Source organism: Chrysemys picta, chromosome 11 (genome assembly GCF_011386835.1).
Source record: "Chrysemys picta bellii isolate R12L10 chromosome 11, ASM1138683v2, whole genome shotgun sequence".
In the NCBI taxonomy this organism is placed as follows: Eukaryota; Metazoa; Chordata; order Testudines; family Emydidae; genus Chrysemys; species Chrysemys picta.
In genome coordinates, this window is record NC_088801.1 from 68633476 (window position 1) to 68658233 (window position 24758).

The following is a 24758-nucleotide window of genomic DNA, read 5'->3' on the forward strand; positions in this document are numbered from 1 at the left end:
ATTGTCTTCAGCTTAATTATCTGTGCTTTAATAAAGTACTGGCTAATTGCTGTAAGTGAATAAATCCAACTAGTTTACTTGTATCATAGAATATCAGGGTTGGAAGGGACCTCAGGAGGTCATCTAGTCCAACCCCCTGCTCAAAGCAGGGCCAATCCCCAGACAGATTTTTGCTCTAGATCCCTAAATGGCCCCCTCAAGGATTGAACTCACAACCCTGGGCTTAGCAGGCCAATGCTCAAACCACTGAGCTATCCCTCCCCATTATAGGCTTAGGAAATAGACTAGCTTCAAAGCAACCATCTGCATTGCCTATTCTTCCTCGGGGAAGGTCCTGCTGTGACAATTGCTGTGAGGAGGTTTATCAGCTTGCTATAGAACTATAAAGGAAGGACCTGATTCTTTTTATCTTTAGTCTGCTTAAACTTCGAACAGGGAAGTATAGGTCATAGGATGGAGATCTTCCAAATAATGATTTGGATTAACTGGGAAAATTCATGGAAAGACTTGAACAGACTCTACACTTGGACTCCCTATTGGACTATAACCTTTTAAATTGATTCCAGAAAGACTTACAAATCAGCAGCCTCACCATCTCTGCTATGAAACTGACCTAAGGACTTTACACTTATTTCTATGTATATTGATCTTTCAACCTTTTGCACATCTTTTATTTCTTTTTCCTTTTATTATTAAATCTTTAGTTGTTTAGTTACTAAAGGACTGGCATCGGTGTGATTATTGGGCAAGATCTGAGACTCATATTGACCTGGGGATCAATGTCCAGTCCTTTGGGAATGGCGAAACTCACATATGGTGAATCTGGTCTTCAGTAACCCATCACTATATTAGACTTGGCTGTCTAGATGGAAGTCAAGAGCTGGAATGCTTAAAGGGGACTGTGTTTGGTTTCTTGGTAACCAGTGTGGTACTGCAGAAGTTGTTTTGTTATTGGCTTGGTGAATCTAATTATAGAATAAACACCCAGCTTGGGGGATTGTCTGTCCCATTCCTTGCAGTCTGCCCTGAGTGTAGCATTCTCAATGTGGTCCATCCGGGCACCCGGTCACAGAAGGAGTTGTGCCACCTGCTATGGTTCAAGTCCTTGAAGACGTCGGTATACCACCACCAAACCGACAGTCTGGTGGAACAGTTTAACAAAACATTAAAAAGTTGAGATGGTTCAATCCACTGACTTCTGACACTGGTACCACCTCACCTGTCCTGCTCATCACCCGCAAGGTGCCCCAGGCATCCACAGGTTTCTCCCCATTTGAATTACTGCACGGGAGGCAGTCAAGGGGAATACTGGACCTCCTCCATGAGACATGGGAAGGACAGAACTCCAGAACAACCAATGTAGTGTGCTATGTTATAGTCAAGAAATAAATTGAAGACCCTGGGGGAGCTTGCGAGGGGAAACCTGCAAAAGGGACAACACAATCAGGAGCAGGTCAATAACAAGGCTCGTCTCTGAGAGCTCCAACCTGAAGACCGAGCGATACTTCTGCTGCTGACATTGAAATCCAAGCTACTGGTTGGATGGCAAGTGTGACGGGTTGGATCACAGAAACCCTCTAGGGGCTGCCAACTGATGTGCCAAGACTACTTCTGCCCCTGCTTTCCTGCTCTGGCAGGTTAGGATTTCAGTGTCCTGTCTGGTTTGAGCCAGACCCGCTAGCCTGCTGCAAACCCAGACCCAGGGTCTAAACCACGTCCCCTAACAGCTGTAGGCTTAACTGAAAGCAACGTACAGAAGTGTTCCTGTCTTTAACACTCAGATGTCCAACTCCCAATGGGGTCCAAACCCCAAATAAATCCATTTTACCCTGTATAAAGCTGTACTCATAAATTGTACCCTGTACTCATAAATTGTTCGCCCTCTATAACACTGATAGAGAGATATGCACAGATGTTTGCCCCCCCCCCCCCCCAGGTATTAATACATACTATGGGTTAATTAATAAGTAAAAAGTGATTTTATTAAATACAGAAAGTAGGATTTAAGTGGTTCCAAGTAGTAACACACTTTGAATCTATTTCCCCATATTAAGTATCCTCACACCTTCTTGTCAAACTGTTTTAAATGATCTATCTTGATTATCACTACAAAAGTTTTTTTTCTCTTGCTGGCAATAGCTCATCTTAATTAATTAGCCTCTTAGAGTTGGTAGGGGAACTCCCACCTTTTCATGTTCTCTGTATGTATCTCCTCACTATATGTTCCATTCTATGCATCCGATGAAGTGGGCTGTAGCCCACAAAAGCTTATGCTCATATAAATTTGTTAGCCTCTAAGGTGCCACAAGTACTCCTGTTCTTCTTAGAACAAAGTGAATTACCAAGTAAAATAAAGTAGAACATGCAAGTCTATGTCTAAGAAACTGAATACAAATAAAACCTCACCAGTTCCAGTAAGCTTCCTTTTACAGACTAGTCTCCTGCTAGTCTGGGTCCAGCAATCACTCACACTCCCTGTAGTTACTGTTCTTTGTTCCAGTTTCTTTCAGGTATCCTTTGGGGGTGGAGAGGATATCGCCAGCTGAAGACAAAATGGAGGGGTCTCCCAGAGGTTTAAATAGACTCTCTCTTGTGGGTGGAGACCCCCTTGTCACTCCTATGCAAAGTCCAGCTCCAAGATGGAGTTTTGGATCACATGGGCAAGCCACATGTCCATGCATGACTCAGTTTTTACCAGCCAAGCCACATTCCTGGGAGGGCTCAGATGTGGATTGGCATCTTCAAGTTCATTGTTGGCTTAAGTGGTTTTTGATTGGGCACTTAATTTGCACTTTTCTCAAGAAGCTGACCAAATGTGCTACTAGGCTAGTTAAAATCAAGCCAGTACACAGCCAATATTCAGAACTCGAATACAAAAATGATACACACATACAAATAGGATGAATACATGCAGTAGATCATAACCTTTACATAGCTATGTTACATAGCATACGTAATCTAAAACATATTCCAGTTATGTCACTGTAGAAGGTTCGTGCCGGGGCTCGACCCTCCTGGGCAGGAGGGGAGCCACACCGACTAACTACTGGTGGAACAAGCAAACAGTTAGTTCAGGGCTCAGGCCCTTTAGTGCAGGGGCGGAGCAACAATTCAGCAGTTAGGGAGCTCAGGCCCTTGGGTGCAGGGGTTGAGAAACAATATAGTGGTCAGGCTAGGCCCAAGGCCCTATACCTGAGCGCTGGGTGAGGGGGAAGCTTGCCACCCATGAACGGGGTGGCAGGGGGGGACGCAGGCTCACCCACTCCACTGCGTCCCAGCCCGGGGTTCTAGCAGCGGCTGCTGCCGCTGCGAGTCAGTGGGATATCCTGACCGAAACACACAGACATCGGCTCGTACGTGTCTGCAGCCTGACGGGGGTCGGCTACCCCTGGGATACTTCCAGGTTCCCCCTCAGGGCCTACCTCGTCCATGGCACTGGGCCCAGTCCAGTCCATCAGCATGGGTTCCTCCCAGACGGGGCTTGGTGGCAGGTCCAGCAGCTCCTCGGGGAAGTCTGGTGTGGACTCAGGCGGCTCCTCTGGGTAACAGCGGGAGCGGAAGGGCCCTGGTGGCGTCTCGCCTTCGGGGTTGGTGTGGGGGAGTTCCAACGGCTCCTCCCAATGACGGGAGCGGACGGGCTCCAGTGGTTCCTCCTCGTAGTGGGCTTGGGGCAGCTCCGGCCAGTTAGGGCCACGGCCTCGGGGTCTCCCGGCCGCGAGCTTCCCGCCGCACGTCTGCTCCCTGCGGTGGCTGGGGCTTCACTGAGCTCTGGCGGCCAGCTTTTATACTTCCTGCCCCACCCCTTGACTTCCGGGGGGCGGGAACAGGCGGCGGAGGCTCCGCCCACTTGGGTGTCTGTAAGGGCACTCCCTCTGCTGGGCAGGAGGGGAGCCACACCGACTCACTACAGTCACATATACAATCATAAGCATATTCCATAAAGCCTTATGGGGGGCATCGTCACAGCAAGGTGATAAGACAGGTGCAGGAGATTGATTATGAGGTCCAGGAACCCGGAAGGAAGACATCAACCCAGGTATATCATGTCAACCTGTGCAAGTCTTGGAAGGGACAGGAGGGCCTCCTTGTTATCCCATTCCCTCCCAACCCCAAACTCAGCTCTCAGGCCCCCACACCCAAGATAATAGCCCTGTGCAGGTAGGAAAGAACTTGCACCCCAGCCAAGAGCGCGAGGAAATGGGGTAGAATGAACAGGCTGAAGGGAAGCCAAGTCTTTCTCCTGAAATGCCACATGGAAAATTGAACCTGCAAGGGAACCATGATGCTGGTGAGTCCCATGTGCAGTGCGTTCTCCAAGCCATGCCCTTTCCTGCGGGGCTCTGCTCATCTGAATTTTGTTCAGTTCCAGATTGTTTGGACTCTAGGGGACCATGCCACAAGCTCAAAGAGAGGAGAGGTAGGAAGTGGCCCAGGGTGGCAGGTTTACATCCTCTGCATGGAGGAGTTGGCTGGTATTGCTTCCCACTGGGTACAGGGCTGGGACACGAAGGAGAGGGAAGGCGCAGGTCCTCCTACCATGTCCTGCTTGAGAGCTAGGCCTGACATGGGCCAAAACTGTGATGCCTCTGGCCCAGGAGCAGGGGTAGGCATCTCTACATCCCCCTCTTTGAGGCAAGAGATGGGAAACCAGGTATGCTAACCATTAGTCTACTTGGCCCCCCCGAATAAACCATTACATTAACATTACAAACTTTACCTGTACATTTGAACTAGCCCTTGACAGCATGAAAATGTCACTGAGTATTATACTGAGATAGGCCAGATTATGTCGGCCCATAGAATATTCACACACCTTTGTATCAATAAGTGTCATGTATCTATGTGTTTCTGGCTCACTGGGGGAGTTGGGGGGCGGGGAGGGTTTCCTGTGGAATCTGCTATCAGCAGGGGGTGATAAATGCCAAATTCCAAGGCTGATTATGCAGCTATCCAGCATTTGCAGCTTTGTCCCCCTTCGGTAAGAGCAGTGACTGGTGTTACCTGTTTCAGGAGACTAGGGAACAACGTCGGATTTGGGGCATAAAAGGCTGTTTGAGCTGACTGAGGGGGGTGTCCTTGAGTACCTCTACACTGCAGAAATAAAACCTGACAGGGAGCCTGAGCCTGGGTCTGCAGACTCGGGCTTGCAGGGCTCACACTGCAGCACTAAAAACAGCCGTGTACTTTCCGGCTCAGGCTGGAGCTCAGGTTCTGAATCCTGGGGCGGCATGTAGGTCTCAGAGCCTGAGCTTCAGCCGGAGCTGGAACATCAATATGGCTCTTTTCAGTGCTGTAGTGCAATGGTTCTCAAACTGTGGGTCATGACCCCATTTTAATAGGGTTGCCAGGGCTGACTTAGACTTGCTGGGGTCTGGGGCCGAAGCCTGAGGGCTTGAGCCCTGGGCAGTGGAGCTCAGGTTACAGGCCCCTTGCCTGTGGCTGAAGCCCTTGCCTTTGGCTTTGCCCCCACCACTTGAGGCAGTAGGGCTTTGGCTTTGGCCCCGCCACCCAGGACAGCAAGGCTAGGGCAGGCTCAGACTTTGGTCCTCCATTCTGGGGTTGTGTAGTAAGTGGACTTAACTATCTTGATTAATTTTTAGCTTTGTCAATTAATTGCAGTTAACTGGAAAAAAAAGCCTCCGCATCATGCCCCATTGCCATCAGCAGGCCCCTCACTGCAGGAACTAACACCTGCCACTGCGCCATGCTCCAACGCCCCCAGCCGGCCCTTCACTCTGGGAGCCGACACCCTCCCACACTATGCCCCAATGTCCCTGGCTGGCCACTCGTTCCAGGAGCCGTCCCTCTCACCTCGTGCCCCATTGCCCCTGGCTGGCCCCTCACTCCAGGGACTGACACTTCCCCGCACAGTGCCCCATTGTCCCCGGCCGGCCTCATTCTCCAAGGGGCATCCCATAGAGAACAGGGGCCTAGCAAGCCCAGCCTCCCTGCACCAGCCTCTCTTCCCCTGCCACATGCTGCACACTGTATAAGTTATATTCTGTGTTGTAATTGAAATCAATATATTTGAAAATTTAGAAAACATCCAAAAATATTTATATAAATAGTATTCTATTATAGTTTAAGTGTGATTAATCATAATTAATTTTTTTAATCTCATGATTGCAATTAAATTTTTTAATCACTTGATGCCCTAGTAATTTTGTATCATCTGCAAACTTTGCCACCTCACTGTTCACCCCTTTTTCCAAATCATTTAGGAAAATATTGAATAGTACTGGTCCCAGTATAGATCTCTGCAGGACCCTGCTATTTACCTCTCTCCACTATGAAAACTGACCATTTATTCCTACTCATTATTTCCTATTTTTTAACCAGTTACCGATCCATGAGAGGACCTTCCCTCTTATGCCATGTCTGCTTAGTTTGCTTAAGAGCCTTTGATGAGGGACCTTGTGAAAGGCTTTCTGAAAGTCCAAGTACACAATATCCACTGGATCACCCTTATCAATGTTTTTTGACCCGACAAATAATTCTAAAGGATTAATGAGGCACAATTTCCCTTTACAAAGTCATGTTGACTCTTCCACAATCACTCATATTCATTTGTGTGTCTGATAATTCTGCTCTTTATTATAGTTTCAACCAATTTACCTGATACTGAAGTTACGCTTACCAGCCTATAAGTGCCAGGACCGCCTCTGGAGCCTTTTTAAAAAAAATCAGTGTCACATTAGCTGTCTGCAAGTCATCTGGTACAGAGCCTGATTTAAGCGATTGTGATGTGATGTTCACCCTGCACTACTCTAGGAAGGTCAGTAACTTCCTTCTTCTCCCTGCCCAGGAGTCCTGGCCCAACCACAGAATTCTGTAAACCCACACTCATATACAGGCAGTCTCTTTTTATATGTCCCGCCTCCCCTCTCACCCCCTCACTTGTAACACACCATCACCCGAGACCCCACTGGTCTTTCCTTGGCCTCTGCCCTCTTCTTCTCAATGCCCTTTCCCGATGTAGCTTCTCTGATCTTCCTCCCTGGATCTAGACCCTTAAACTGCTGACCCCTTCTGGGAATGTCTGCCTCTGCAAACTCCTCTGTTAGTTAACTGTTGCATCTAGGGTGACGATTTGATGTCGCCTGATCCATAGCAGGGTCCTGTCTGGGAGAACTACACCATCTGCTCAAGAAACTCCCTAAAGAAGCACAGGAACAAATCTACACGGACACACCCCTAGAGCGCCGACCTGGGGTATTCTATCTACTACCCAAAATCCATAAACCTGGGAATCCTGGATGCCTCATCATCTCAGGTATTGGCACCCTGACAGCAGGATTATCTGGCTATGAGACTTTCTCCTCAGGCCCTACGCTACCAGCACTCCTAGCTATATTCGAGACACCACTGACTCCCTGAGGAAACTACAATCCTTTGATGATCTTAGATGCCTATATACAAATGCGAGAAGTATGGGGAATAAGCAGGAAGAACTGGAAGTGCTAATAAATAAATACAACTATGACATTGTTGGCATCACTGAAACTTGGTGGGATAATACACATGATTGGAATGTTGGTGTGGATGGGTACAGCTTGCTCAGGAAGGATAGACAGGGGAAAAAGGGAGGAGGTGTTGCCTTATATATTAAAAATGTACACACTTGGACGGAGGTAGAGATGGACATAGGAGACGGAAGTGTTGAGAGTCTCTGGGTTAGGCTTAAAGGGGCAAAAAACAAGGGAGATGTCATGCTAGGAGTCTACTACAGGCCACCTAACCAGGTGGAAGAGGTGGATGAGGCTTTTTTCAAGCAACTAACAAAATCATCCAAAGCCCAAGATTTGGTGGTGATGGGGGACTTCAACTATCCGGATATATGTTGGGAAAATAACACAGCGGGGCACAGACTATCCAACAAATTCTTGGACTGCATTGGAGACAACTTTTTATTTCAGAAGGTTGAAAAAGCTACTAGGGGGGAAGCTGTTCTAGACTTGATTTTAACAAATAGGGAGGAACTCGTTGAGGATGTGAAAGTAGAAGGCAGCCTGGGTGAAAGTGATCATGAAATCATAGAGTTTGCAATTCTAACGAAGGGTAGAAGGGAGAACAGCAAAATAGAGACAATGGATTTCAGGAAGGCAGATTTTGGGAAGCTCAGAGAGCTGATAGGTAAGGTCCCATGGGAATCAAGACTGAGGGGAAAAACAACTGAGGAGAGTTGGCAGTTTTTCAAAGGGACACTATTAAGGGCCCAAAAGCAAGCTATTCCGCTGGTTAGGAAAGATAGAAAATGTGGCAAAAGACCACCTTGGCTTAACCACGAGATCTTGCACGATCTAAAAAATAAAAAGGAGTCATATAAAAAATGGAAACTAGGACAGATTACAAAGGATGAATATAGGCAAACAACACAGGAATGCAGGGGCAAGATTAGAAAGGCAAAGGCACAAAATGAGCTCAAACTAGCTACGAGAATAAAAGGAAACAAGAAGACTTTTTATCAATACATTAGAAGCAAGAGGAAGACCAAAGACAGGGTAGGCCCACTGCTTAGTGAAGAGGGAGAAACAGTAACAGGAAACTTGGAAATGGCAGAGATGCTTAATGACTTCTTTGTTTCGGTCTTCACCGAGAAGTCTGAAGCAATGCCTAACATAGTGAATGCTAATGGGAAGGGGGTAGGTTTAGCGGATAAAATAAAAAAAGAACAAGTTAAAAATCACTTAGAAAAGTTAGATGCCTGCAAGTCACCCGGGCCTGATGAAATGCATCCTAGAATACTCAAGGAGCTAATAGAGGAGGTATGTGAGCCTCTAGCTATTATCTTTGGAAAGTCATGGGAGACGGGAGAGATTCCAGAAGACTGGAAAAGGGCAAATATAGTGCCCATCTATAAAAAGGGAAATAAAAACAACCCAGGTAACTACAGACCAGTTAGTTTAACTTCTGTGCCAGGGAAGATAATGGAGCAAGTAATTAAGGAAATCATCTGCAAACACTTGGAAGGTGGTAAGGTGATAGGGAACAGCCAGCATGGATTTGTGAAGAACAAATCATGTCAAACCAATCTGATAGCTTTCTTTGATAGAATAACGAGCCTTGTGGATAAGGGTGAAGCAGTGGATGTGGTATACCTAGACTTTAGTAAGGCATTTGATACGGTCTCGCATGATATTCTTATCGATAAACTAGGCAAATACAAATTAGATGGGGCTACTATAAGGTGGGTGCATAACTGGCTGGATAACCGTACTCAGAGAGTTGTTATTAATGGTTCCCAATCCTGCTGGAAAGGCGTAACGAGTGGGGTTCCGCAGGGGTCTGTTTTGGGACCGGCTCTGTTCAATATCTTCATCAACGACTTAGATATTGGCATAGAAAGTACGCTTATTAAGTTTGCGGATGATACCAAACTGGGAGGGATTGCAACTACTTTGGAGGACAGGGTCATAATTCAAAATGATCTGGACAAATTGGAGAAATGGTCTGAGTTAAACAGGATGAAGTTTAACAAAGACAAATGCAAAGTGCTCCACTTAGGAAGGAAAAATCAATTTCACACATACAGAATGGGAAAAGACTTTCTAGGAAGGAGTACGGCAGAAAGCGATCTAGGGGTTATAGTGGACCACAAGCTAAATATGAGTCAACAGTGTGATGCTGTTGCAAAAAAAGCAAACATGATTCTGGGATGCATTAACAGGTGTGTTGTGAGCAAGACACGAGAAGTCATTCTTCCGCTCTACTCTGCTCTGGTTAGGCCTCAGCTGGAGTATTGTGTCCAGTTCTGGGCACCGCATTTTAAAAAAGATGTGGAGAAATTGGAAAGGGTCCAGAGAAGAGCAACAAGAATGATTAAAGGTCTTGAGAACATGACCTATGAAGGAAGGCTGAAAGAACTGGGTTTGTTTAGTTTGGAGAAGAGAAGACTGAGAGGGGACATGATAGCAGTTTTCAGGTATCTAAAAGGGTGTCATGAGGAGGAGGGAGAGAACTTGTTCACCTTAGCCTCTAAGGATAGAACCAGAAACAATGGGTTTAAACTGCAGCAAGGGAGGTCTAGGTTGGACATTAGGAAAAAGTTCCTAACTGTCAGGGTGGTTAAACACTGGAACAAATTGCCTAGGGAGGTTGTGGAATCTCCGTCTCTGGAGATATTTAAGAGTAGGTTAGATAAATGTCTATCAGGGATGGTCTAGACAGTATTTGGTCCTGCCATGCGGGCAGGGGACTGGACTCGATGACCTCTCGAGGTCCCTTCCAGTCCTATAATCTATGATTCTATGATTCTATGATCTTCCAAAAAACACCATCCTAGCCACTATGGATGTAGAAGCCCTCTACACCAACATTCCACACAAAGATGGACTACAAGCCATCAGGAATAGCATCCCTGATACCATCACGGCAAACCTGGTGGCTGAACTTTGTGACTTTGTCTTCACTCACAACTATTTCAGATTTGGGGACAATTTATACCTTCAAGTCAGCGGAACTGCTATGGGTACCCGCATGGCCCCTCAATATACCAACATTTTTATGGTTGACGTAGAACAACGCTTCCTCAGCTCTCGTCCCCTTACGCCCCTACTCTACTTGTGCTACATTGATGACATCTTCATCATCTGGACCCATGGGAAGGAGGCCCTTGAGGAATTCCACCAAGATTTCAACAATTTCCACCCGACCAGTCCACACAAGAGGTCCACTTCCTAGACTCTACAGTACTAATAAGCGATGGTCACATAAAAACCACCCTATACCAGAAACCTACTGACCACTATACTTACCTACATGCCTCCGGCTTTCATCCAGACCACATCAGCAACTACACACCACACAACAAAAACACCAACCCAGGAACCAAACCCTGCTACAAAACCCGGTGCCAACACTGTCCACATATCTATTCAAGGGACACCATCATAGGACCTAACCACATCAACCACACCATCCGGGGCTCGTTCACCTGCACATCTACCAATGTGATATATGCCATCATGTGCCAGCAGTGCCCCTCTGCCATGTACATTGGCCAAACTGGACAGTCTCTACGCAAAAGAATAAATGGACACAAATCTGACATCAGGATTCATAACAATCAAAAACCAGTAGGAGAACACTTCAATCTCTGGTCACTCAATAACAGACCTCAAAGTGGCAATTCTTTAACAAAAAAACTTCAAAAACAGACTCCAACGTGAAGCTGCAGAACTGGAATTAATTTGCAAACTAGATACTATCAGATTAGGCCTGAATAAAGACTGGGAATGGTTGGGTCATTACAAAACCTAAACTTAATTTCCCCCAATACTAATTTCTCCCTACCGTTACTTACACCGTCTTGTCAATTGTCTGTAATGGGCCACTCTCTTACCACTTCAAAAGTTATTTTTCCTCCCTTGGTATCCTGTTGTTAATTGATTTATCTCGTTAGACTGACCAAACACTTGGTAAAGCACCTCCATCCTTTCATGTATTTATACTGCGCCTGTATTTTTTACTTCATACATCCGATGAGTGGGTTCTAGCCCACAAAAGCTTATGCTCAAATACATTTGTTAGTCTCTAAAGGGCCACGAGAACTCCTCATTTTTTTTAGTGTCCATAATGTTGGCCACATGTTGGGTGTCTGGCCTTAGCCAACGAGTGGCCCAGTCTGTCAGTTTTGGGCAAATGCCTGGGGCCATAATCCTCCCGTCCATCCTGCAGCTCGAAATTTTTTTGCCAGTACTTTTTTGCCAAGAGGCCCACCCAATCTAAGACAGCTGCCTGAACCACTTCATAGTCCCTTTCCCGCTCGTCACTGAGCACCAGGTAGGCCGCCTGAGCTTCCCCTGCTCAATAGGGAGCTAGCCGTAGGGCCCAGATTCCCTTATCCTGTCCTGCCCCCATAGCCATTGTCCCAAAAGTGACCAAAAATCCATTGGGGTCAACTGTGGGGTCCATCTTGCGGAGGCCAATCCCTTGTGCCCAGCTGCTGATCCCGTCACAGGACTCACCACACTTTGTAATAGCTGTTGCTATTGCACCCGCTCTTGCTTCCTTAAAATTCCTGCAGGCTTTTTAGTTCCTCAATCTGTCAGGTGAGCAAGGACTGTCTCTCCAAGTGTGGGACTGCTGGAAGCTCTGCAAGATCTCCTGCATTTCCTTCTGCTGTTCTACCTGACACTGTAAAGTTTCCTCCATCTCCTGGCCTGCCAAACTTTTTACAACCACTCCCCTATCCAGGGATAGTCAATAGGCAGACCGTTGGCTAAATCCGGACTGCCAGACACTTTTGAATGGACCGCAAAATCTTTTTATTTACTTATTATCATTTAAAAAAAATTTTCTCTGGAGTCTGGACCTTGACTAAACCTTGGCCAAGAAATTTGGACCTTGACAGAAAATAATTGTCTACCCCTGCCTGTCCCGTTCTCCATACACATGGATAAAGGAAGGATCCCAGACAAGCCCCCATCTGTGATGGAGCACTCACTATGCCTGTCCTCTTTGCTTTGCACAGACCACTCAGAGACCTTTTCTTGTGTAGATACCACCCTGCAGTTTATTTACAGTGCCTCACCCCACCACCTTTCACATACCAGTGCAGTCACACTATTCAGAGGCCTGGTCTATACTATAAAGTTAGGTCAACATAAGCCACCTTGCATCGACCTACTTGTGCACATGTCTACACTTAAAGTTGTCTCCCAGTGATATAAGTGCCAACACGGTAACATCACCTTCCCGAGCAGCATTGAGCCATGGTCAATATACATAAGACAATGCAACATGAATGTGGACAGTGATACCTATGTGAACCATAACAGTCCTCCAGCCACTGTCCCACAATGCCCAACACTGACCATGATGGTCACAGTTGTGAACTCCATTGCCCAGGGGTCATGTAGACCGGAAGCCCCCGCGTCCCTTTAAACCCCTGCAAATTTTTGAAATGCCTTTCCTGGTTGTCCAGCTCGGTGAGCACACCTAGCAACTCTCCACTGCTGTGTGCTACTACCCAGCTGCATGTGCCAGCCATATGCTCCAGACATGCACCTGCCTGGAGTAGACAGGAGACATTGGATCTCCTGGGCCTGTGGGGAGAAGCGGCTGTGCAAGCACAGCTCTGAACCAGCCATAGAAACATGGACATCTACAAGCAGATTGCTGGGGGGATGCAGGAGAAGGGCTACGACCGGGACCAGCAGCAGTGCCAGTTTCACGGAGGAGCCCTGCAATCCTCTCCTGAAGGTTTCTAGGGATGGCGGCCTTATTTCTTCCTCCATGGTAGGACACTTCCCCATGCCATTTGGCGATAACTTCAGCAGGCATCATTGCCTCAAACAGGCTAGTGGCATACAGGCCCAAGCAACTTCAGGACACCAGCAGCAAGCACCCCAAGGTTATTAGCTGCACTGGCAGTGATATATGCACAGATGTGCAGCAAGCACCACACAGTTCCTGACAGGCCCCCAAACGGCAGCGCTGGGCTGAGCACAGGGCACCACGGCACATTCCTGTGGCTCGCTGTGGAAGTGCTCTTTCAAAGCCTCCCTAGGCCGTAGCTCCTCACTGAGCTCGTCTGATAGCCCTTGTGTCTGGCTGTTCGAACTCAGCAGACCTCCATCCTCTACCCCTGCAGCAAGTTCTCCCCTTTGCTTCACAGATATCACGCAGGACACAACAGACAGCTATAACCATTGGGATATTTTTCACACTGAGATCCAATCTGGCGAGTAAACAAGACCAGGGCCCTTTCAATCTACCAAAAGCACATTCACCTGTCATTCTGCCCTGCTGCGCCTGGAGCTGAATCTCTCCTTGGTGCTCTCGAGATAGCCAGTGTATGGCTTCCTGAGCCAGGGGAGTAAGGGTTAAGCTGGACCCCACCGTTGGCATTTCAGTATTGTCCACAGTAATCTGCTGGTTGGGAAAGAAAGTCCCTGCTTGTAGCTTTCTGAACAGTCCTGTGATGTAAAGAGGTACGCATCATGCACGTTCCCTGACCAGCCAACATGGATGTCAGTGAAGTGTTGTCCCAGTGATACACCAGCACTTGCATAACCATGGAAAACTAGCCCTTTCTGTTGGTGTACACCTTGGCAAGGTGCTCTATGGCCATAATAGGGTTGTGTGTGTCTACTGTTCCACTGCAGTTCGGGAACCCCACAGCTGCAAAGCCATCTGCTATGTCCTGTACATTGCTGAGGGTCACAGTCCTGCGTAGCAGGAGATGATTAATAGACTGAAGGGAAGGTAACTCACAGGCATGAGTATACAGTAACTCCTCACTTAATGTTGTAGTTATGTTCCTGAAAAATGTGACTTTAAGCGAAATGAAGTTAAGCTAATCCAATTCCCCCATAAGAATTAATGTAAATGAGGGGGTTAGGTTCTAGGGAAAAAATTTTCACCAGACAAAAGACTATCTTTTATATATATGTCTATGTCTATCTATATATATGCACACACACACACACACACACACACACAGTATAAGTTTTAAACAAACAATTTAATACTGGTACACAGTGATGATGATTGTGAAGCTTGGTTGAGGTGGAGGAGTCAGAAGGTGGGATATTTCCCTTACTGCTAAATGATGAACTAGCAATTGGCTGAGCCCTCAAGGGTTAACTCTCTCACTCTGCAAGGCAGCAGGAGGGAGATATGCGCATTTCCCTTACCTACACTGCCTTGTTAGTTAGATCAGCTTGCTGAGACCCGCAGCCCTGGTGTGTCCCCCCTGCTCTATGGAAGATGGGGTAAGCGGGGTACAGGAGCAGGGGGGAGGGGGACACCCTGACATTAGCCCCCCTCTTCCTTCCCCCCCCCAGCACAGCAAGCAGGAATCTCGGGGAGCAGCTCCAAGGCAGAGGGCAGGAGCAGCACATGGCAGTGGGGGGAGGGACACAGCTGAACTGCAGGCAGCTGCTGCACAGGGAACTTAGGGGACCAGGGAGCTGATAGGGGGGCTGCCGGTCCACCCTGGTTCCAAGCCCCCACCAGCTAGCTCCAAGAGGCTGCTCTTCCGCAAGCAGTAGACAAAGCAGGCAGCTGCCAAATGACGTTAGAAGGGAGCATTACACAACTTTAAACGAGCACATTCCCTAATTGATCAGCAGTGTAACAACAAAACAACGTTAACCTGGATGACTTTAAGTGAGGAGTTACTGTACGTGGATAAGGCAATTGAACTGAATAGTGGCACTATTTTCCCTTCCCCCTCGCTCAGAGCCGGCCCGATCCCCCTCTCCCTTTCCTCCCCGCTCAGAGCCGGCCCGATCCCCCTCTCCCTTTCCTCCCCGCACGGAGCTGGCCTGAGCCCCCTCTCCCATCCCCCCCTGCTTGGAGCCGGTCTGAGCCCCTTCTTCCTTCTCTCTCATCCCCCTTGAACGGAGCCGGCCAGTCTCTTCCCCTCCTCAAGCCCCAGTTTTGCCACTGGGCAGATCCTGGCAGGAGATCAGTGGCTTCACTGCTGTTAAGGCAGCTCGGATCCCGCCCACAGGTGCATTAATAAAAGTAGCAGATTCCCAGGGGCTGTGAGATCCGAGGCTCCTGGTGACATTTGTGCAGAGTCACTTTTCTGACCATCCCCAGGCTCTCTCTCAGTCACCAGCAGTTGGGTTGGCAGAGCCTGGGGCTGCCTTGGGGGGCTAGTTCCAGCCACTGGAGGAAGTAGCTGCTTGGACTGGGAACAGAGGAGGCTTTAATGAAGGTCTCTCCACAGCACAGACCCTGCTGAGGAGCAGCAGCGGCTCATCCTGGGCTCCCAGATCACAGGGGAGGCAACACCATCGCGTCCAAGAAACTCAACCCTGATACCTTGAGTAAAGAGAGACAGAGAGAGCAGCCTCCCCTCCCTTGGCAACAGCCAGAGCCCTCTGGTGATAGCAGCTAAGGACACCACTTCCCTGACCTTATTGGCTCCCATGTTAATCCAACCCCATAACAACACCCGAGTCCCAGGAGTCCAAGTCAGCTGACAGGGGCCTGCTGCTGGTGTTTTATTGCAGTGCAGTCATATCCTTCATGACTTTATTACCTTCCGGGACATGGTTAAAGCTCCCAGTAACAGTCTCTGAACCAAATGCTAGAGAAGAGCAGAATCAAAGGAAATGCTTAGGAGGATTCTCCTGTCACTGTTCCCGTGGGCAGCTATCACAGATATACAAGGGTGTTTGATGCCCCAGCCTATGTATGGTCTCTCTTGGGAGTGCCCCTGGAACGTGCTTAGGGTTGCCAGGTGTCCAGTTTTCCCCTGACCGGGCTGTTAACTGTCTGGTTGGCGGCTCAGTGGGGCTGGCAGGCTCCCTGCCTGCCCTAGCTCCGCGTGGATCCTGGGAAGGGGCGACATGTCCCTCCGGCTCCTACATGCAGGGGCAGCTACAGGGGCTCTGCGTGCTGCTCCTGCCCCAAGTGCCGGCTCCGCAGCTCCCATTGGCCAGGGACCATGGAAATGGGAGCTGCAGGGGTGGCACCTGCGGGCGAGGGCAGCAGGCAGAGCATCCTGGCAGTCCCTGCACCTAGGAGTCAGAGGGACATGTCGCCACTTCCCTGGAGATGCCTGAGGTAAGCACTACCCGGAGCCCAAACTCCAAACCCCCTCCTGCACCCAAACTCTGTGCTGGAGCCCACACCCACTCTCACATTCCAATCCCCTGCCCCAGCCCAGAGCCCCCTCCTGCACCCCAAACCCCTCATCCCTGGCCCCACACCAGAGCCTGCACCCCCAGCCAGAGCACTCACCGCCCCCGCACCCCAACCCCCAGCTCCAGCACGGAGCCCCCTCCCACAACCAAACTCCCTCCTGGAGTCTGCACCATGCCCCCCCATCGCGCCCAGAGCCCCTCCCGCACTTCGAACCCCTCGGTCCCGGCCCGGAGCCCCCTCCTGCACCCCAAACCCCCCTTCCCCTCCCCCCCGCTCCCCTGCACAAAGCCGGCCCAAGCCCTCTTTCTTCCCAGTCAAACCTTCCTGTCCCTTCTGCCCCGCACCCCACTGCACGGAGCCAGCCCAATCCCCCCCCTTCTCCTCTGCCCCCCAGCATGGAGCTGGCCTGAACCCCCTCCCCCTTCTCCCCCCCCACCCTGAGCCAGCCCGAGCCCCCTCTCCATCCCCCCATGCACTGAGCTGGCCTGAACCCCCTTTCCTTTCCCCCACTGTCCCCCTGCAAGGAGATGGCCCGAACCCCCTCTCCCTTCCTCCCCACCCCCTGCACAAAGTGGGCCCAAACTCTCTGTCTATTCCTGCACCCCCTTCTCAGAGCTGGCCTGAGCCCCCTCTCGCTTCTCCCCCTGCTCGGAGCCGGCTTGTGCCCTCTCTCCCTTTCCCCCCTGGCCCATGCACGGAGCTGGCCTGAGCCCCCTCTCCCTTCCCCTCCACTCCCCTGCATGGAGCTGCCCCAAACCCCCTCTCCCTCAGCCCTCCTGTACGAAGCTGGCCCAAGCCTCCTCTCCCTTCCCCCCACTGCACGGAGCTGGCATGAACCCCCTCTCACTTTCACCCCCACCCTCCTGCATGGAGCTGGCCCAAGCCTCCTCTCCCTTCCCCCCACTGAATGGAGCTGGCCCGAACCCTCTCTCCCTTTTCCTCCCCCTGCACGGAGCTGGCCCAAGACCCTTCTCCTCTGCCCCCACACATACAGCCAGCCCAAGCCCCTTCTCCCTCGGCCCCCTGGACTGAACTGGCCCGAACCCCCTTTCCCTTTCCCTCCCTGCTGCATGGAGCTGGCCTGAGACCCCTCTCCTTTCCCATCCACCCTGCTGCATGGAGCTGCCCCATGCCCCCTTTCCCGTGCACAGACCTGCCCCAAGCCCCCTCTCTCTCCCCCCCGTCCCCCTGCAAGGGGGGGGCCTGAGCCCCTTCTCCTCCAGCCCTCCTGCCTGGAGCTGGCCCGAACCCCGTCTAACTTTCACCTGCACCCCCCTGCACGGAGCTGGCCCAATCCCCATCTCCCTTCCCCCTGCATGGAGCCGGCATGAGTCCCCTCTCCCCTCTCCCCCTCTTCGCCCCCACCCCCGCATGGAGACAGCCCAAGCCCCCTGTCCCATTGCATGGAGCTGGCCCGAACCCCCTCTCCCTTCTCATCCGCTGTGACAAAGTGGGAATGTTTTCTCTGAATACTGTGTGGGTGCCTCGGTTTCCCCTATGCATTTTTTAAGAATCTAGGTGGTAGGATAAGGGTGTGTGATTGTTGCAGAGTCCTAGAGGGCCAATGTGATGGTCTGCACAGAGAATGGCTGACACCCTGTCTCCTGGCAACTGATAGCCTGGGCCCCTCCCCTGCAAGGTGCCAACTGAAAGTGTTGGAGAACAAAGAGATCAGGTGGCCTCCTTGCCCAGAAAAGAGGCAAAGGCCAGAAGAGGGGCTGGAGGGAGTGTCAGTGTGCAACTGGCTAGGGAGATGGGGAGAAGCCCAGAACCTGGGTCTGGGCTCCCCAACCCCAAGTTGTACCTCACTGAGGGGTCCTGTTTTCTGTACCTACAAGCTCTGTTTTAGACTGGTGTTCCTGTCATCTAATAAACCTTCCGTTTTACCGGCTGGCTGAGAGTCACGTCTGACTGCGGAGTTGGGGTGCAGGAGGAGCCTGTGCGGACTCGCTGTGGGAAGCGCGCAGTGTGAAAAGGGGATGTTGAATGCTTCAAGATCAGACCCAGGAAGGTTGAGCTGTGTAAGCGTCTTGCCCTGGAGACAGTATGCTCAGTCAGAGTCCTGATTGAACTTCATACGGAGTAGTTCCAGAGCATTGCCTGGTGACTCCGTGACATCCGCGCCCCTGTTCGGAGCTGGCCCGAAGCCCCTATCCCTTCTCCCTTGAATAGAGCCAGCCCAAGCCCCATCTCCCTTCCCCCCCCCCCCCGCATGGAGCTGGCCTGAGCCTCATTTCCCTTCCCACCCCGCTTGGAGCCAGCCTGAGCTCCTTCTCCCTTACCTCTCTGCACAGAGCCGGCCTGAGCCCCCTCTTTCCCCTCCCCGCCCACCTGCACAGAGCTGGCCCAAGCCCCCTCTCCCTTCTCCCCCCAACCCAAGCTGGCCGGAGCTCCCTCCCTTTCCCCCCGTCCCCCTGCACGGAGCTGGCACAAGCCCTCTGTCCCTTCTCCCCCCCTGCATGGAGCTGAGGCGAACCCTTTCCCTTCCCCCCCACACCCCCTGCACAGAGCTGGCTCAAGCCCCATCCCTTCTCCCTTCTCCCCCTGCATGGAGCCAGCCCAAGCCTCCTGTCCCTTCTCCCCGCCGCTTCCCTGCACTGAGCTAGCCTGAGCCCCCTCTCTCTTCCCCTCCACCCAGGGCCGGTGCAAGGATATTTTGCACCCTAGGCAAAACTTCCACCTTGCGCACCTGCCCCCCGGAGCATCGCGGGGGTTAGGTTCAAAGGTCAGCGCGTAAGAGGAAAATCACATATAGTGAAAATTACCATACAGTACAGTATACATTAGAACAGGGGTCCTCAACCTATGCACGTGTGCCAAAGGTAGCACGCAAGCTGATTTTTTTTAAATGGCAGGCTGCGGGTCCCGGCCACCGCTGAGCCTGCTGCTGGCCTGGGGTTCTGTTCACTAACCCGGCAGCAGGCTGAGCGGGGCTGGCAGGGGGCTGAGTGGGCCAGCGGCCGAGACCCTGGCTGGCAGGAGCCGGCGGACGGAACCCCAAACCGGCAGCGGGCTCAGCCCGCTGCCAGCCAGTGTCCCAGCCGCCGGCTCCGCTCAGCCTGCTGCCGGCCTGGGTGAACGGAACCCCAGGCTGGCGGACGGAACCCTGAGTGAACAGAACCACAGACCGTTCACCCAGGCCGGGAGGAGGCTGAGTGGAGCTGCTGGCTGAGATCCCAAAAAAATTGGCTTGCGTGCCACCTTTGGCACGCGTGCCGTAGGTTGAGAACCCCAGTTCTAGTCTATACAGTCTATACTGTGTGTACTTTATGGTAATTTTCACTATATGCGATTTTCCTCTTATGCACTGACCTTAGAACCTAACTCCCACGTAAGATGTGACTCTACTGTAGTGTAAAAAAAATTTTTGGGCACCATTTTTTGGCGCCCCCAAATCTTTGCACCCTAGGCGGCCGCCTAGTTCACCTAGTGGTTACACCGGCCCTGCCTCCACCCCCCTGCACGGAGCCGGCCTGGGCCCCCTCTCATTATCTCCCATGCCCCGCTGCACAGAGCCAGCCCGAGCCCCCTCTCCCTTTCCCCCGCCCCCCTGCACGAAGCCAACCCAAGCTCCTTCTCCTCGCCCCCCCCCCCCCCCCCCGCATAGAGCCAGACCGAGCCCCTTCTCCCTCGGTCCCCTGGACTGAGCTGGCCCAAACCCCCTTTCCCTTTCCCTCCCTGCTGCACAGAGCTGGCCCGAGACCCCTCTCCCTTCCCATCCACCCCGCTGCATGGAGCTGCCCCAAGCCCACTTTCCCGTGCACAGACCTGCCCCAAGCCCCCTTTCCCCTGCAAAGACCTGCCCCAAGCCCCCTCTCCCTCCCGCCACCTTCACCCTGCAGGGAGCTGGCCTGAGCCCCGTCTAATTTTCACCTGCAACCCCTGCACGGAGCTGGCCTGATCCCCTGCTCCCTTTTCCCTTGCCCTTATACATGGAGCTGGCCTGAGCCCCCTCTCCCTTCTCCCCCGTCCTCCTGCATGGAGCCAGCCCGAGCTCCCTCTCCCTCCCCTCCCTGCACTGAGCTGGCTCGAGTCCCTTCCACCCTCCTTCCTCCCCCGCACAGAAGTGGCCTGAGTCTCTACCTCACCCTGCGCTGAGCTGTCCCAAGCCACTTGCCCAAGCCCCCCTCCTCCTCCATGCAGGGCTGGACCAAGCCCAGCCACTCACCCTCCCCAAGTCCCTTTTTGGCAAAATGGGGCATTTGTCCCATTTACTCTTGCCAACTAGTGATTAGTTGACAAGAGCAAACAGGACAAATGCCCACCTGGAAACCTAGGCATAACTAACAGTATGGACCAAAGGCTGTGGATCAGAACAGACCTGGCCTTGGCAGAATAGCAACACACTAGGTATTAGATAACACCTCGTAAGCACAATCCTGATCTCAGAAGATGGTACAAGAACACCCAAAGTTCTCATCTAACTATGTAAACAAATTCCCAGGAATGCACCAACCCCTCCTAAGATAAGGAGGGGATGACATAATAATGCATAAAGATGTTTTGTTTGAACCAGCAGGTACAAGGATTAGGGTGCTAACTAATAGCATCTGGAGCATAATACGTAACTTGTTTGTATCCATGTACAAAAGGAGAAGTCATAGGAGAGGCATCTTTGTACTGGTCTAGGGGACAGTGTCATGTTATGGTGATTGAACTGGTACCTTGTTGGGGACATACCTGTGTTAGTGTGCCTGTAGCTCCTATGGGGCACTGGTACTGTGTTTTGATAACAATAAACCTGGCTGACAGCCATTGCCACTGAGCTAACCCTGTGGCCTCTCTTAATGAAGAGCACTGATGTCTGCAGAATCAGCAACCTGCATTCCCTGATAGTGCAGAGAACCCTGGAGCGCCAAGAACGGCAGCACTAGCAGCACTGACAACTCTGCAGTGCCAGCACCACTCCGCAGCACTAACAACACTAGTGACCCAACCGCTGATTTGGTAAGTGGTGAGCTGCCCGCTCTAGGGTTCACAACCTAAGATGGCAGAAAGCTCCAAGCTAGCAAATCCTCCCATCCCCCAGCTACAGATTCCCCCAGAGTCTGATAAGGTTTGGATACACCTGGTAACAATGAGGTCAAAAAAGAAAGTGGGGAAACACAGACTGAAATTTGTAAGACAATGTCAGAGACTGTAGCCTTGAAGAAGAAGAATAGTAAGAAACGTAGAATATTGCAAACTCTGGCCATGGCTGTTAGATGGCCAAGACAACGAACAACAAAATTGGCAGGGCAAGTAACAGAAACAAAAAAGAGATAAAAGAAGCAACAGAAGCAACAGAGCCCGTGAAAGCACCAGCTCTGCTGGCAGGGCAGCAAGCAATCCAGACATATGATATGTCACAGCAAGCAGAGAAACAGAATAGAAAATTGGAAACAGCTGTAGAGAATCTGCAAAAAAGAGAATTGCCGGCCCCTACTATCCATCTTGGTGAGCAACAACAGGTTCCGGGTACTTAGATAGTGCCTGATGGGTGGGAACAGAAATGGAGACGGGTGGCCCGAGCAAAATTAAGGGATGGAACCTGGGATGGAATGGGGATATGTAGAATCACCCAAACCTGTTGAGATGACCTCCTGTCTGCATCCTGTAAAACTTGCCCATACCGGTATTGCCCTGGCCTCTTCTTTTGTCATTCAGTGTTGCATGCATTCTAAAACAATATGCATTTCCTCACCTTTTGGGGGCGAAGCCAGACTTTGAGGCACCTGCTCCCCTACTTAGTGTAAACTTTGCTTGTGCCAATCAGAAACGAACACAAACAGGTTTTGGGCCCCGTCCCCTATGACACTTCTGTGATGTCATAGTTGGTACCTTATGGGCCTGCCTGCCATGTGCAGGCAGGGAGAGGAGAAAGAAAAACGAATCCTGTGTATCCTGTGTACACCCGTAACTGAGCCTGATCACCTCGAAGCCTCTCTCTCAGCTCACGTGTTTCTACGTTTGCCAGTCGTTATGCGTTGGTTTGTATTTGTAAGTATCAGTTATTACTAAATGCTGCATCTTTGTTTATAAATATTGTTAGTAGATATTTTAGTCATTGTGTGTTTTAAGCAACAGAGGGTCCTGTGGCACCTTTGAGACTAACAGAAGTACTGGGAGCATAAGCTTTCGTGGGTCAGAACCTCACTTCTTCAGATGCAAGTAATGGAAATCTCCAGAGGCAGGTATATATCAGTGTGGAGATAACGAGGTTAGTTCAATCAGGAAGGGTGAGGTGCTCTGCTAGCAGTTGAGGTGTGAACACCAAGGGAGGAGAAACTGTTTCTGTAGTTGGATAGCCATTCACAGTCTTTGTTTAATCCTGATCTGATGGTGTCAAATTTGCAGATGAACTGAAGCTCAGCAGTTTCTCTTTGGAGTCTGGTCCTGAAGTTCTTTTGCTGTAAGATGGCTACCTTAACATCTGCTATTGTGTGGCCAGGGAGGTTGAAGTGTTCTCCTACAGGTTTTTGTATATTGCCATTCCTGATATCTGATATCTGACTTGTGTCCATTTATCCTCTTGCGTAGTGACTGTCCAGTTTGGCCAATGTACATAGCAGAGGGGCATTGCTGGCATAGATATGTGGTGAGAGTTGGCATCGAGGTTTGTTGCATGGGTTGGTTCCTGAGTTAGAGTTGTTATGGTGCGATGCGTGGTTGCTGGTGAGAATATGCTTAAGGTTGGCAGGTTGTCTGTGGGCGAGGACTGGCCTGCCTCCCAAGGTCTGTGAAAGTGAGGGATCATTGTCCAGGATGGGTTGTAGATCACTGATGATGCGTTGGAGAGGTTTAAGCTGAGGACTGTAGGTGATGGCCAGTGGAGTTCTGTTGGTTTCTCTTCTGGGCCTGTCTTGTAGCAGGAGTCTTCTGGGTACACGTCTGGCTCTGTTGATTTGTTTCTTTATTTCCTTGTGTGGGTATCGTAGTTTTGAGAATGCTTGGTGAAGATCTTGTAGGTGTTGGTCTCTGTCTGGGGGGTTGGAGCAGATGCGATTGTACCTCAGTGCTTGGCTGTAGACGATGGATCGTGTGGTGTGACCGGGGTGGAAGCTGGAGGCATGAAGGTAGGCGTAGCAGTCGGTGGGTTTTCGGTATAGGGTGGTGTTAATGTGGCCATCGCTTATTTGTACGGTGGTGTCCAGGAAGTGGACCTCCCATGTAGATTTTCAACAGCTTCCACCCCACCATCAACCTCAGCCTGAACCAACACCATCACTGGACCTAACCAGATCAGCTACAACATCACCGGCTCATTCACCTGCACGTCCACCAATGTTATATATGCCATCATATGCCAGCAATGCCCCTCTGCTATGTATATTGGCCAAACTGGACAGTCACTACGCAAGAGGATAAATGGACACAAGTCAGATATCAGGAATGGCAATATACAAAAACCTGTAGGAGAACACTTCAACCTCCCTGGCCACACAATAGCAGATGTTAAGGTAGCCATCTTACAGCAAAAGAACTTCAGGACCAGACTCCAAAGAGAAACTGCTGAGCTTCAGTTCATCTGCAAATTTGACACCATCAGATCAGGATTAAACAAAGACTGTGAATGGCTATCCAACTACAGAAACAGTTTCTCCTCCCTTGGTGTTCACACCTCAACTGCTAGCAGAGCACCTCACCCTCCCTGATTGAACTAACCTTGTTATCTCCACACTGATATATACCTGCCTCTGGAGATTTCCATTACTTGCATCTGAAGAAGTGAGGTTCTGACCCACAAAAGCTTATGCTCCCAGTACTTCTGTTAGTCTCAAAGGTGCCACAGGACCCTCTGTTGCTTTTTACAGATTCAGACTAACACGGCTACCCCTCTGATACTGTGTGTTTTAAGTTTCATTAACTCTATTAGCTAATCAAACGCTGCTCCCTTACCCCTTGTAATTATCCCCAATAAAACTTTAAATTGATTAATTTTAGTTGTGCGTGTGTGTGTGTGTGTGTGTCTGCAGTTTGCATCGTGACCCATACTCTCCTTGCATGCCTTACCAATATAGTCTATTGCCATGTGCAGCCTGGTAAATAACAGGCCTGCATTTTCTTTCGCCCCTGCGTGCCCGTGGCAATCCACATGGTGTCACGAACAGGATGCAAGGGAGTTGGGCCATGCCCGTGGCACGCTGCAGACCGCGCAGATGATGAAACTGAAC

The 24758-nt window shown here is 50.5% G+C and overlaps 1 protein-coding gene and 1 long non-coding RNA gene across 6 annotated transcripts in view; one reads left to right on the forward strand and one right to left on the reverse strand.

The window, feature by feature from the left end:
* LOC135974179 (uncharacterized) overlaps positions 1-24758 on the forward strand; it is a 217352-nt gene that overhangs the window by 173956 nt on the left and 18638 nt on the right. The gene's annotated exons all lie outside the window — the stretch shown is intronic.
* Positions 1-24758, reverse strand: part of LOC101954161 (zinc finger protein 271-like) — a 60516-nt gene that overhangs the window by 23019 nt on the left and 12739 nt on the right. Inside the window, exon 2 of one of the 5 annotated variants that reach the window (XM_065561123.1) lies at positions 2407-4266. The exons of 3 other annotated variants lie outside the window; for them this stretch is intronic. The gene's annotated coding sequence lies outside the window, so the exon portion shown is untranslated. Of the gene's footprint in view, positions 1-1219; positions 1904-2406; positions 4267-24758 lie in introns of those variants that run through there. One more of the 5 variants, XM_024112944.3, reaches the window with a different exon arrangement.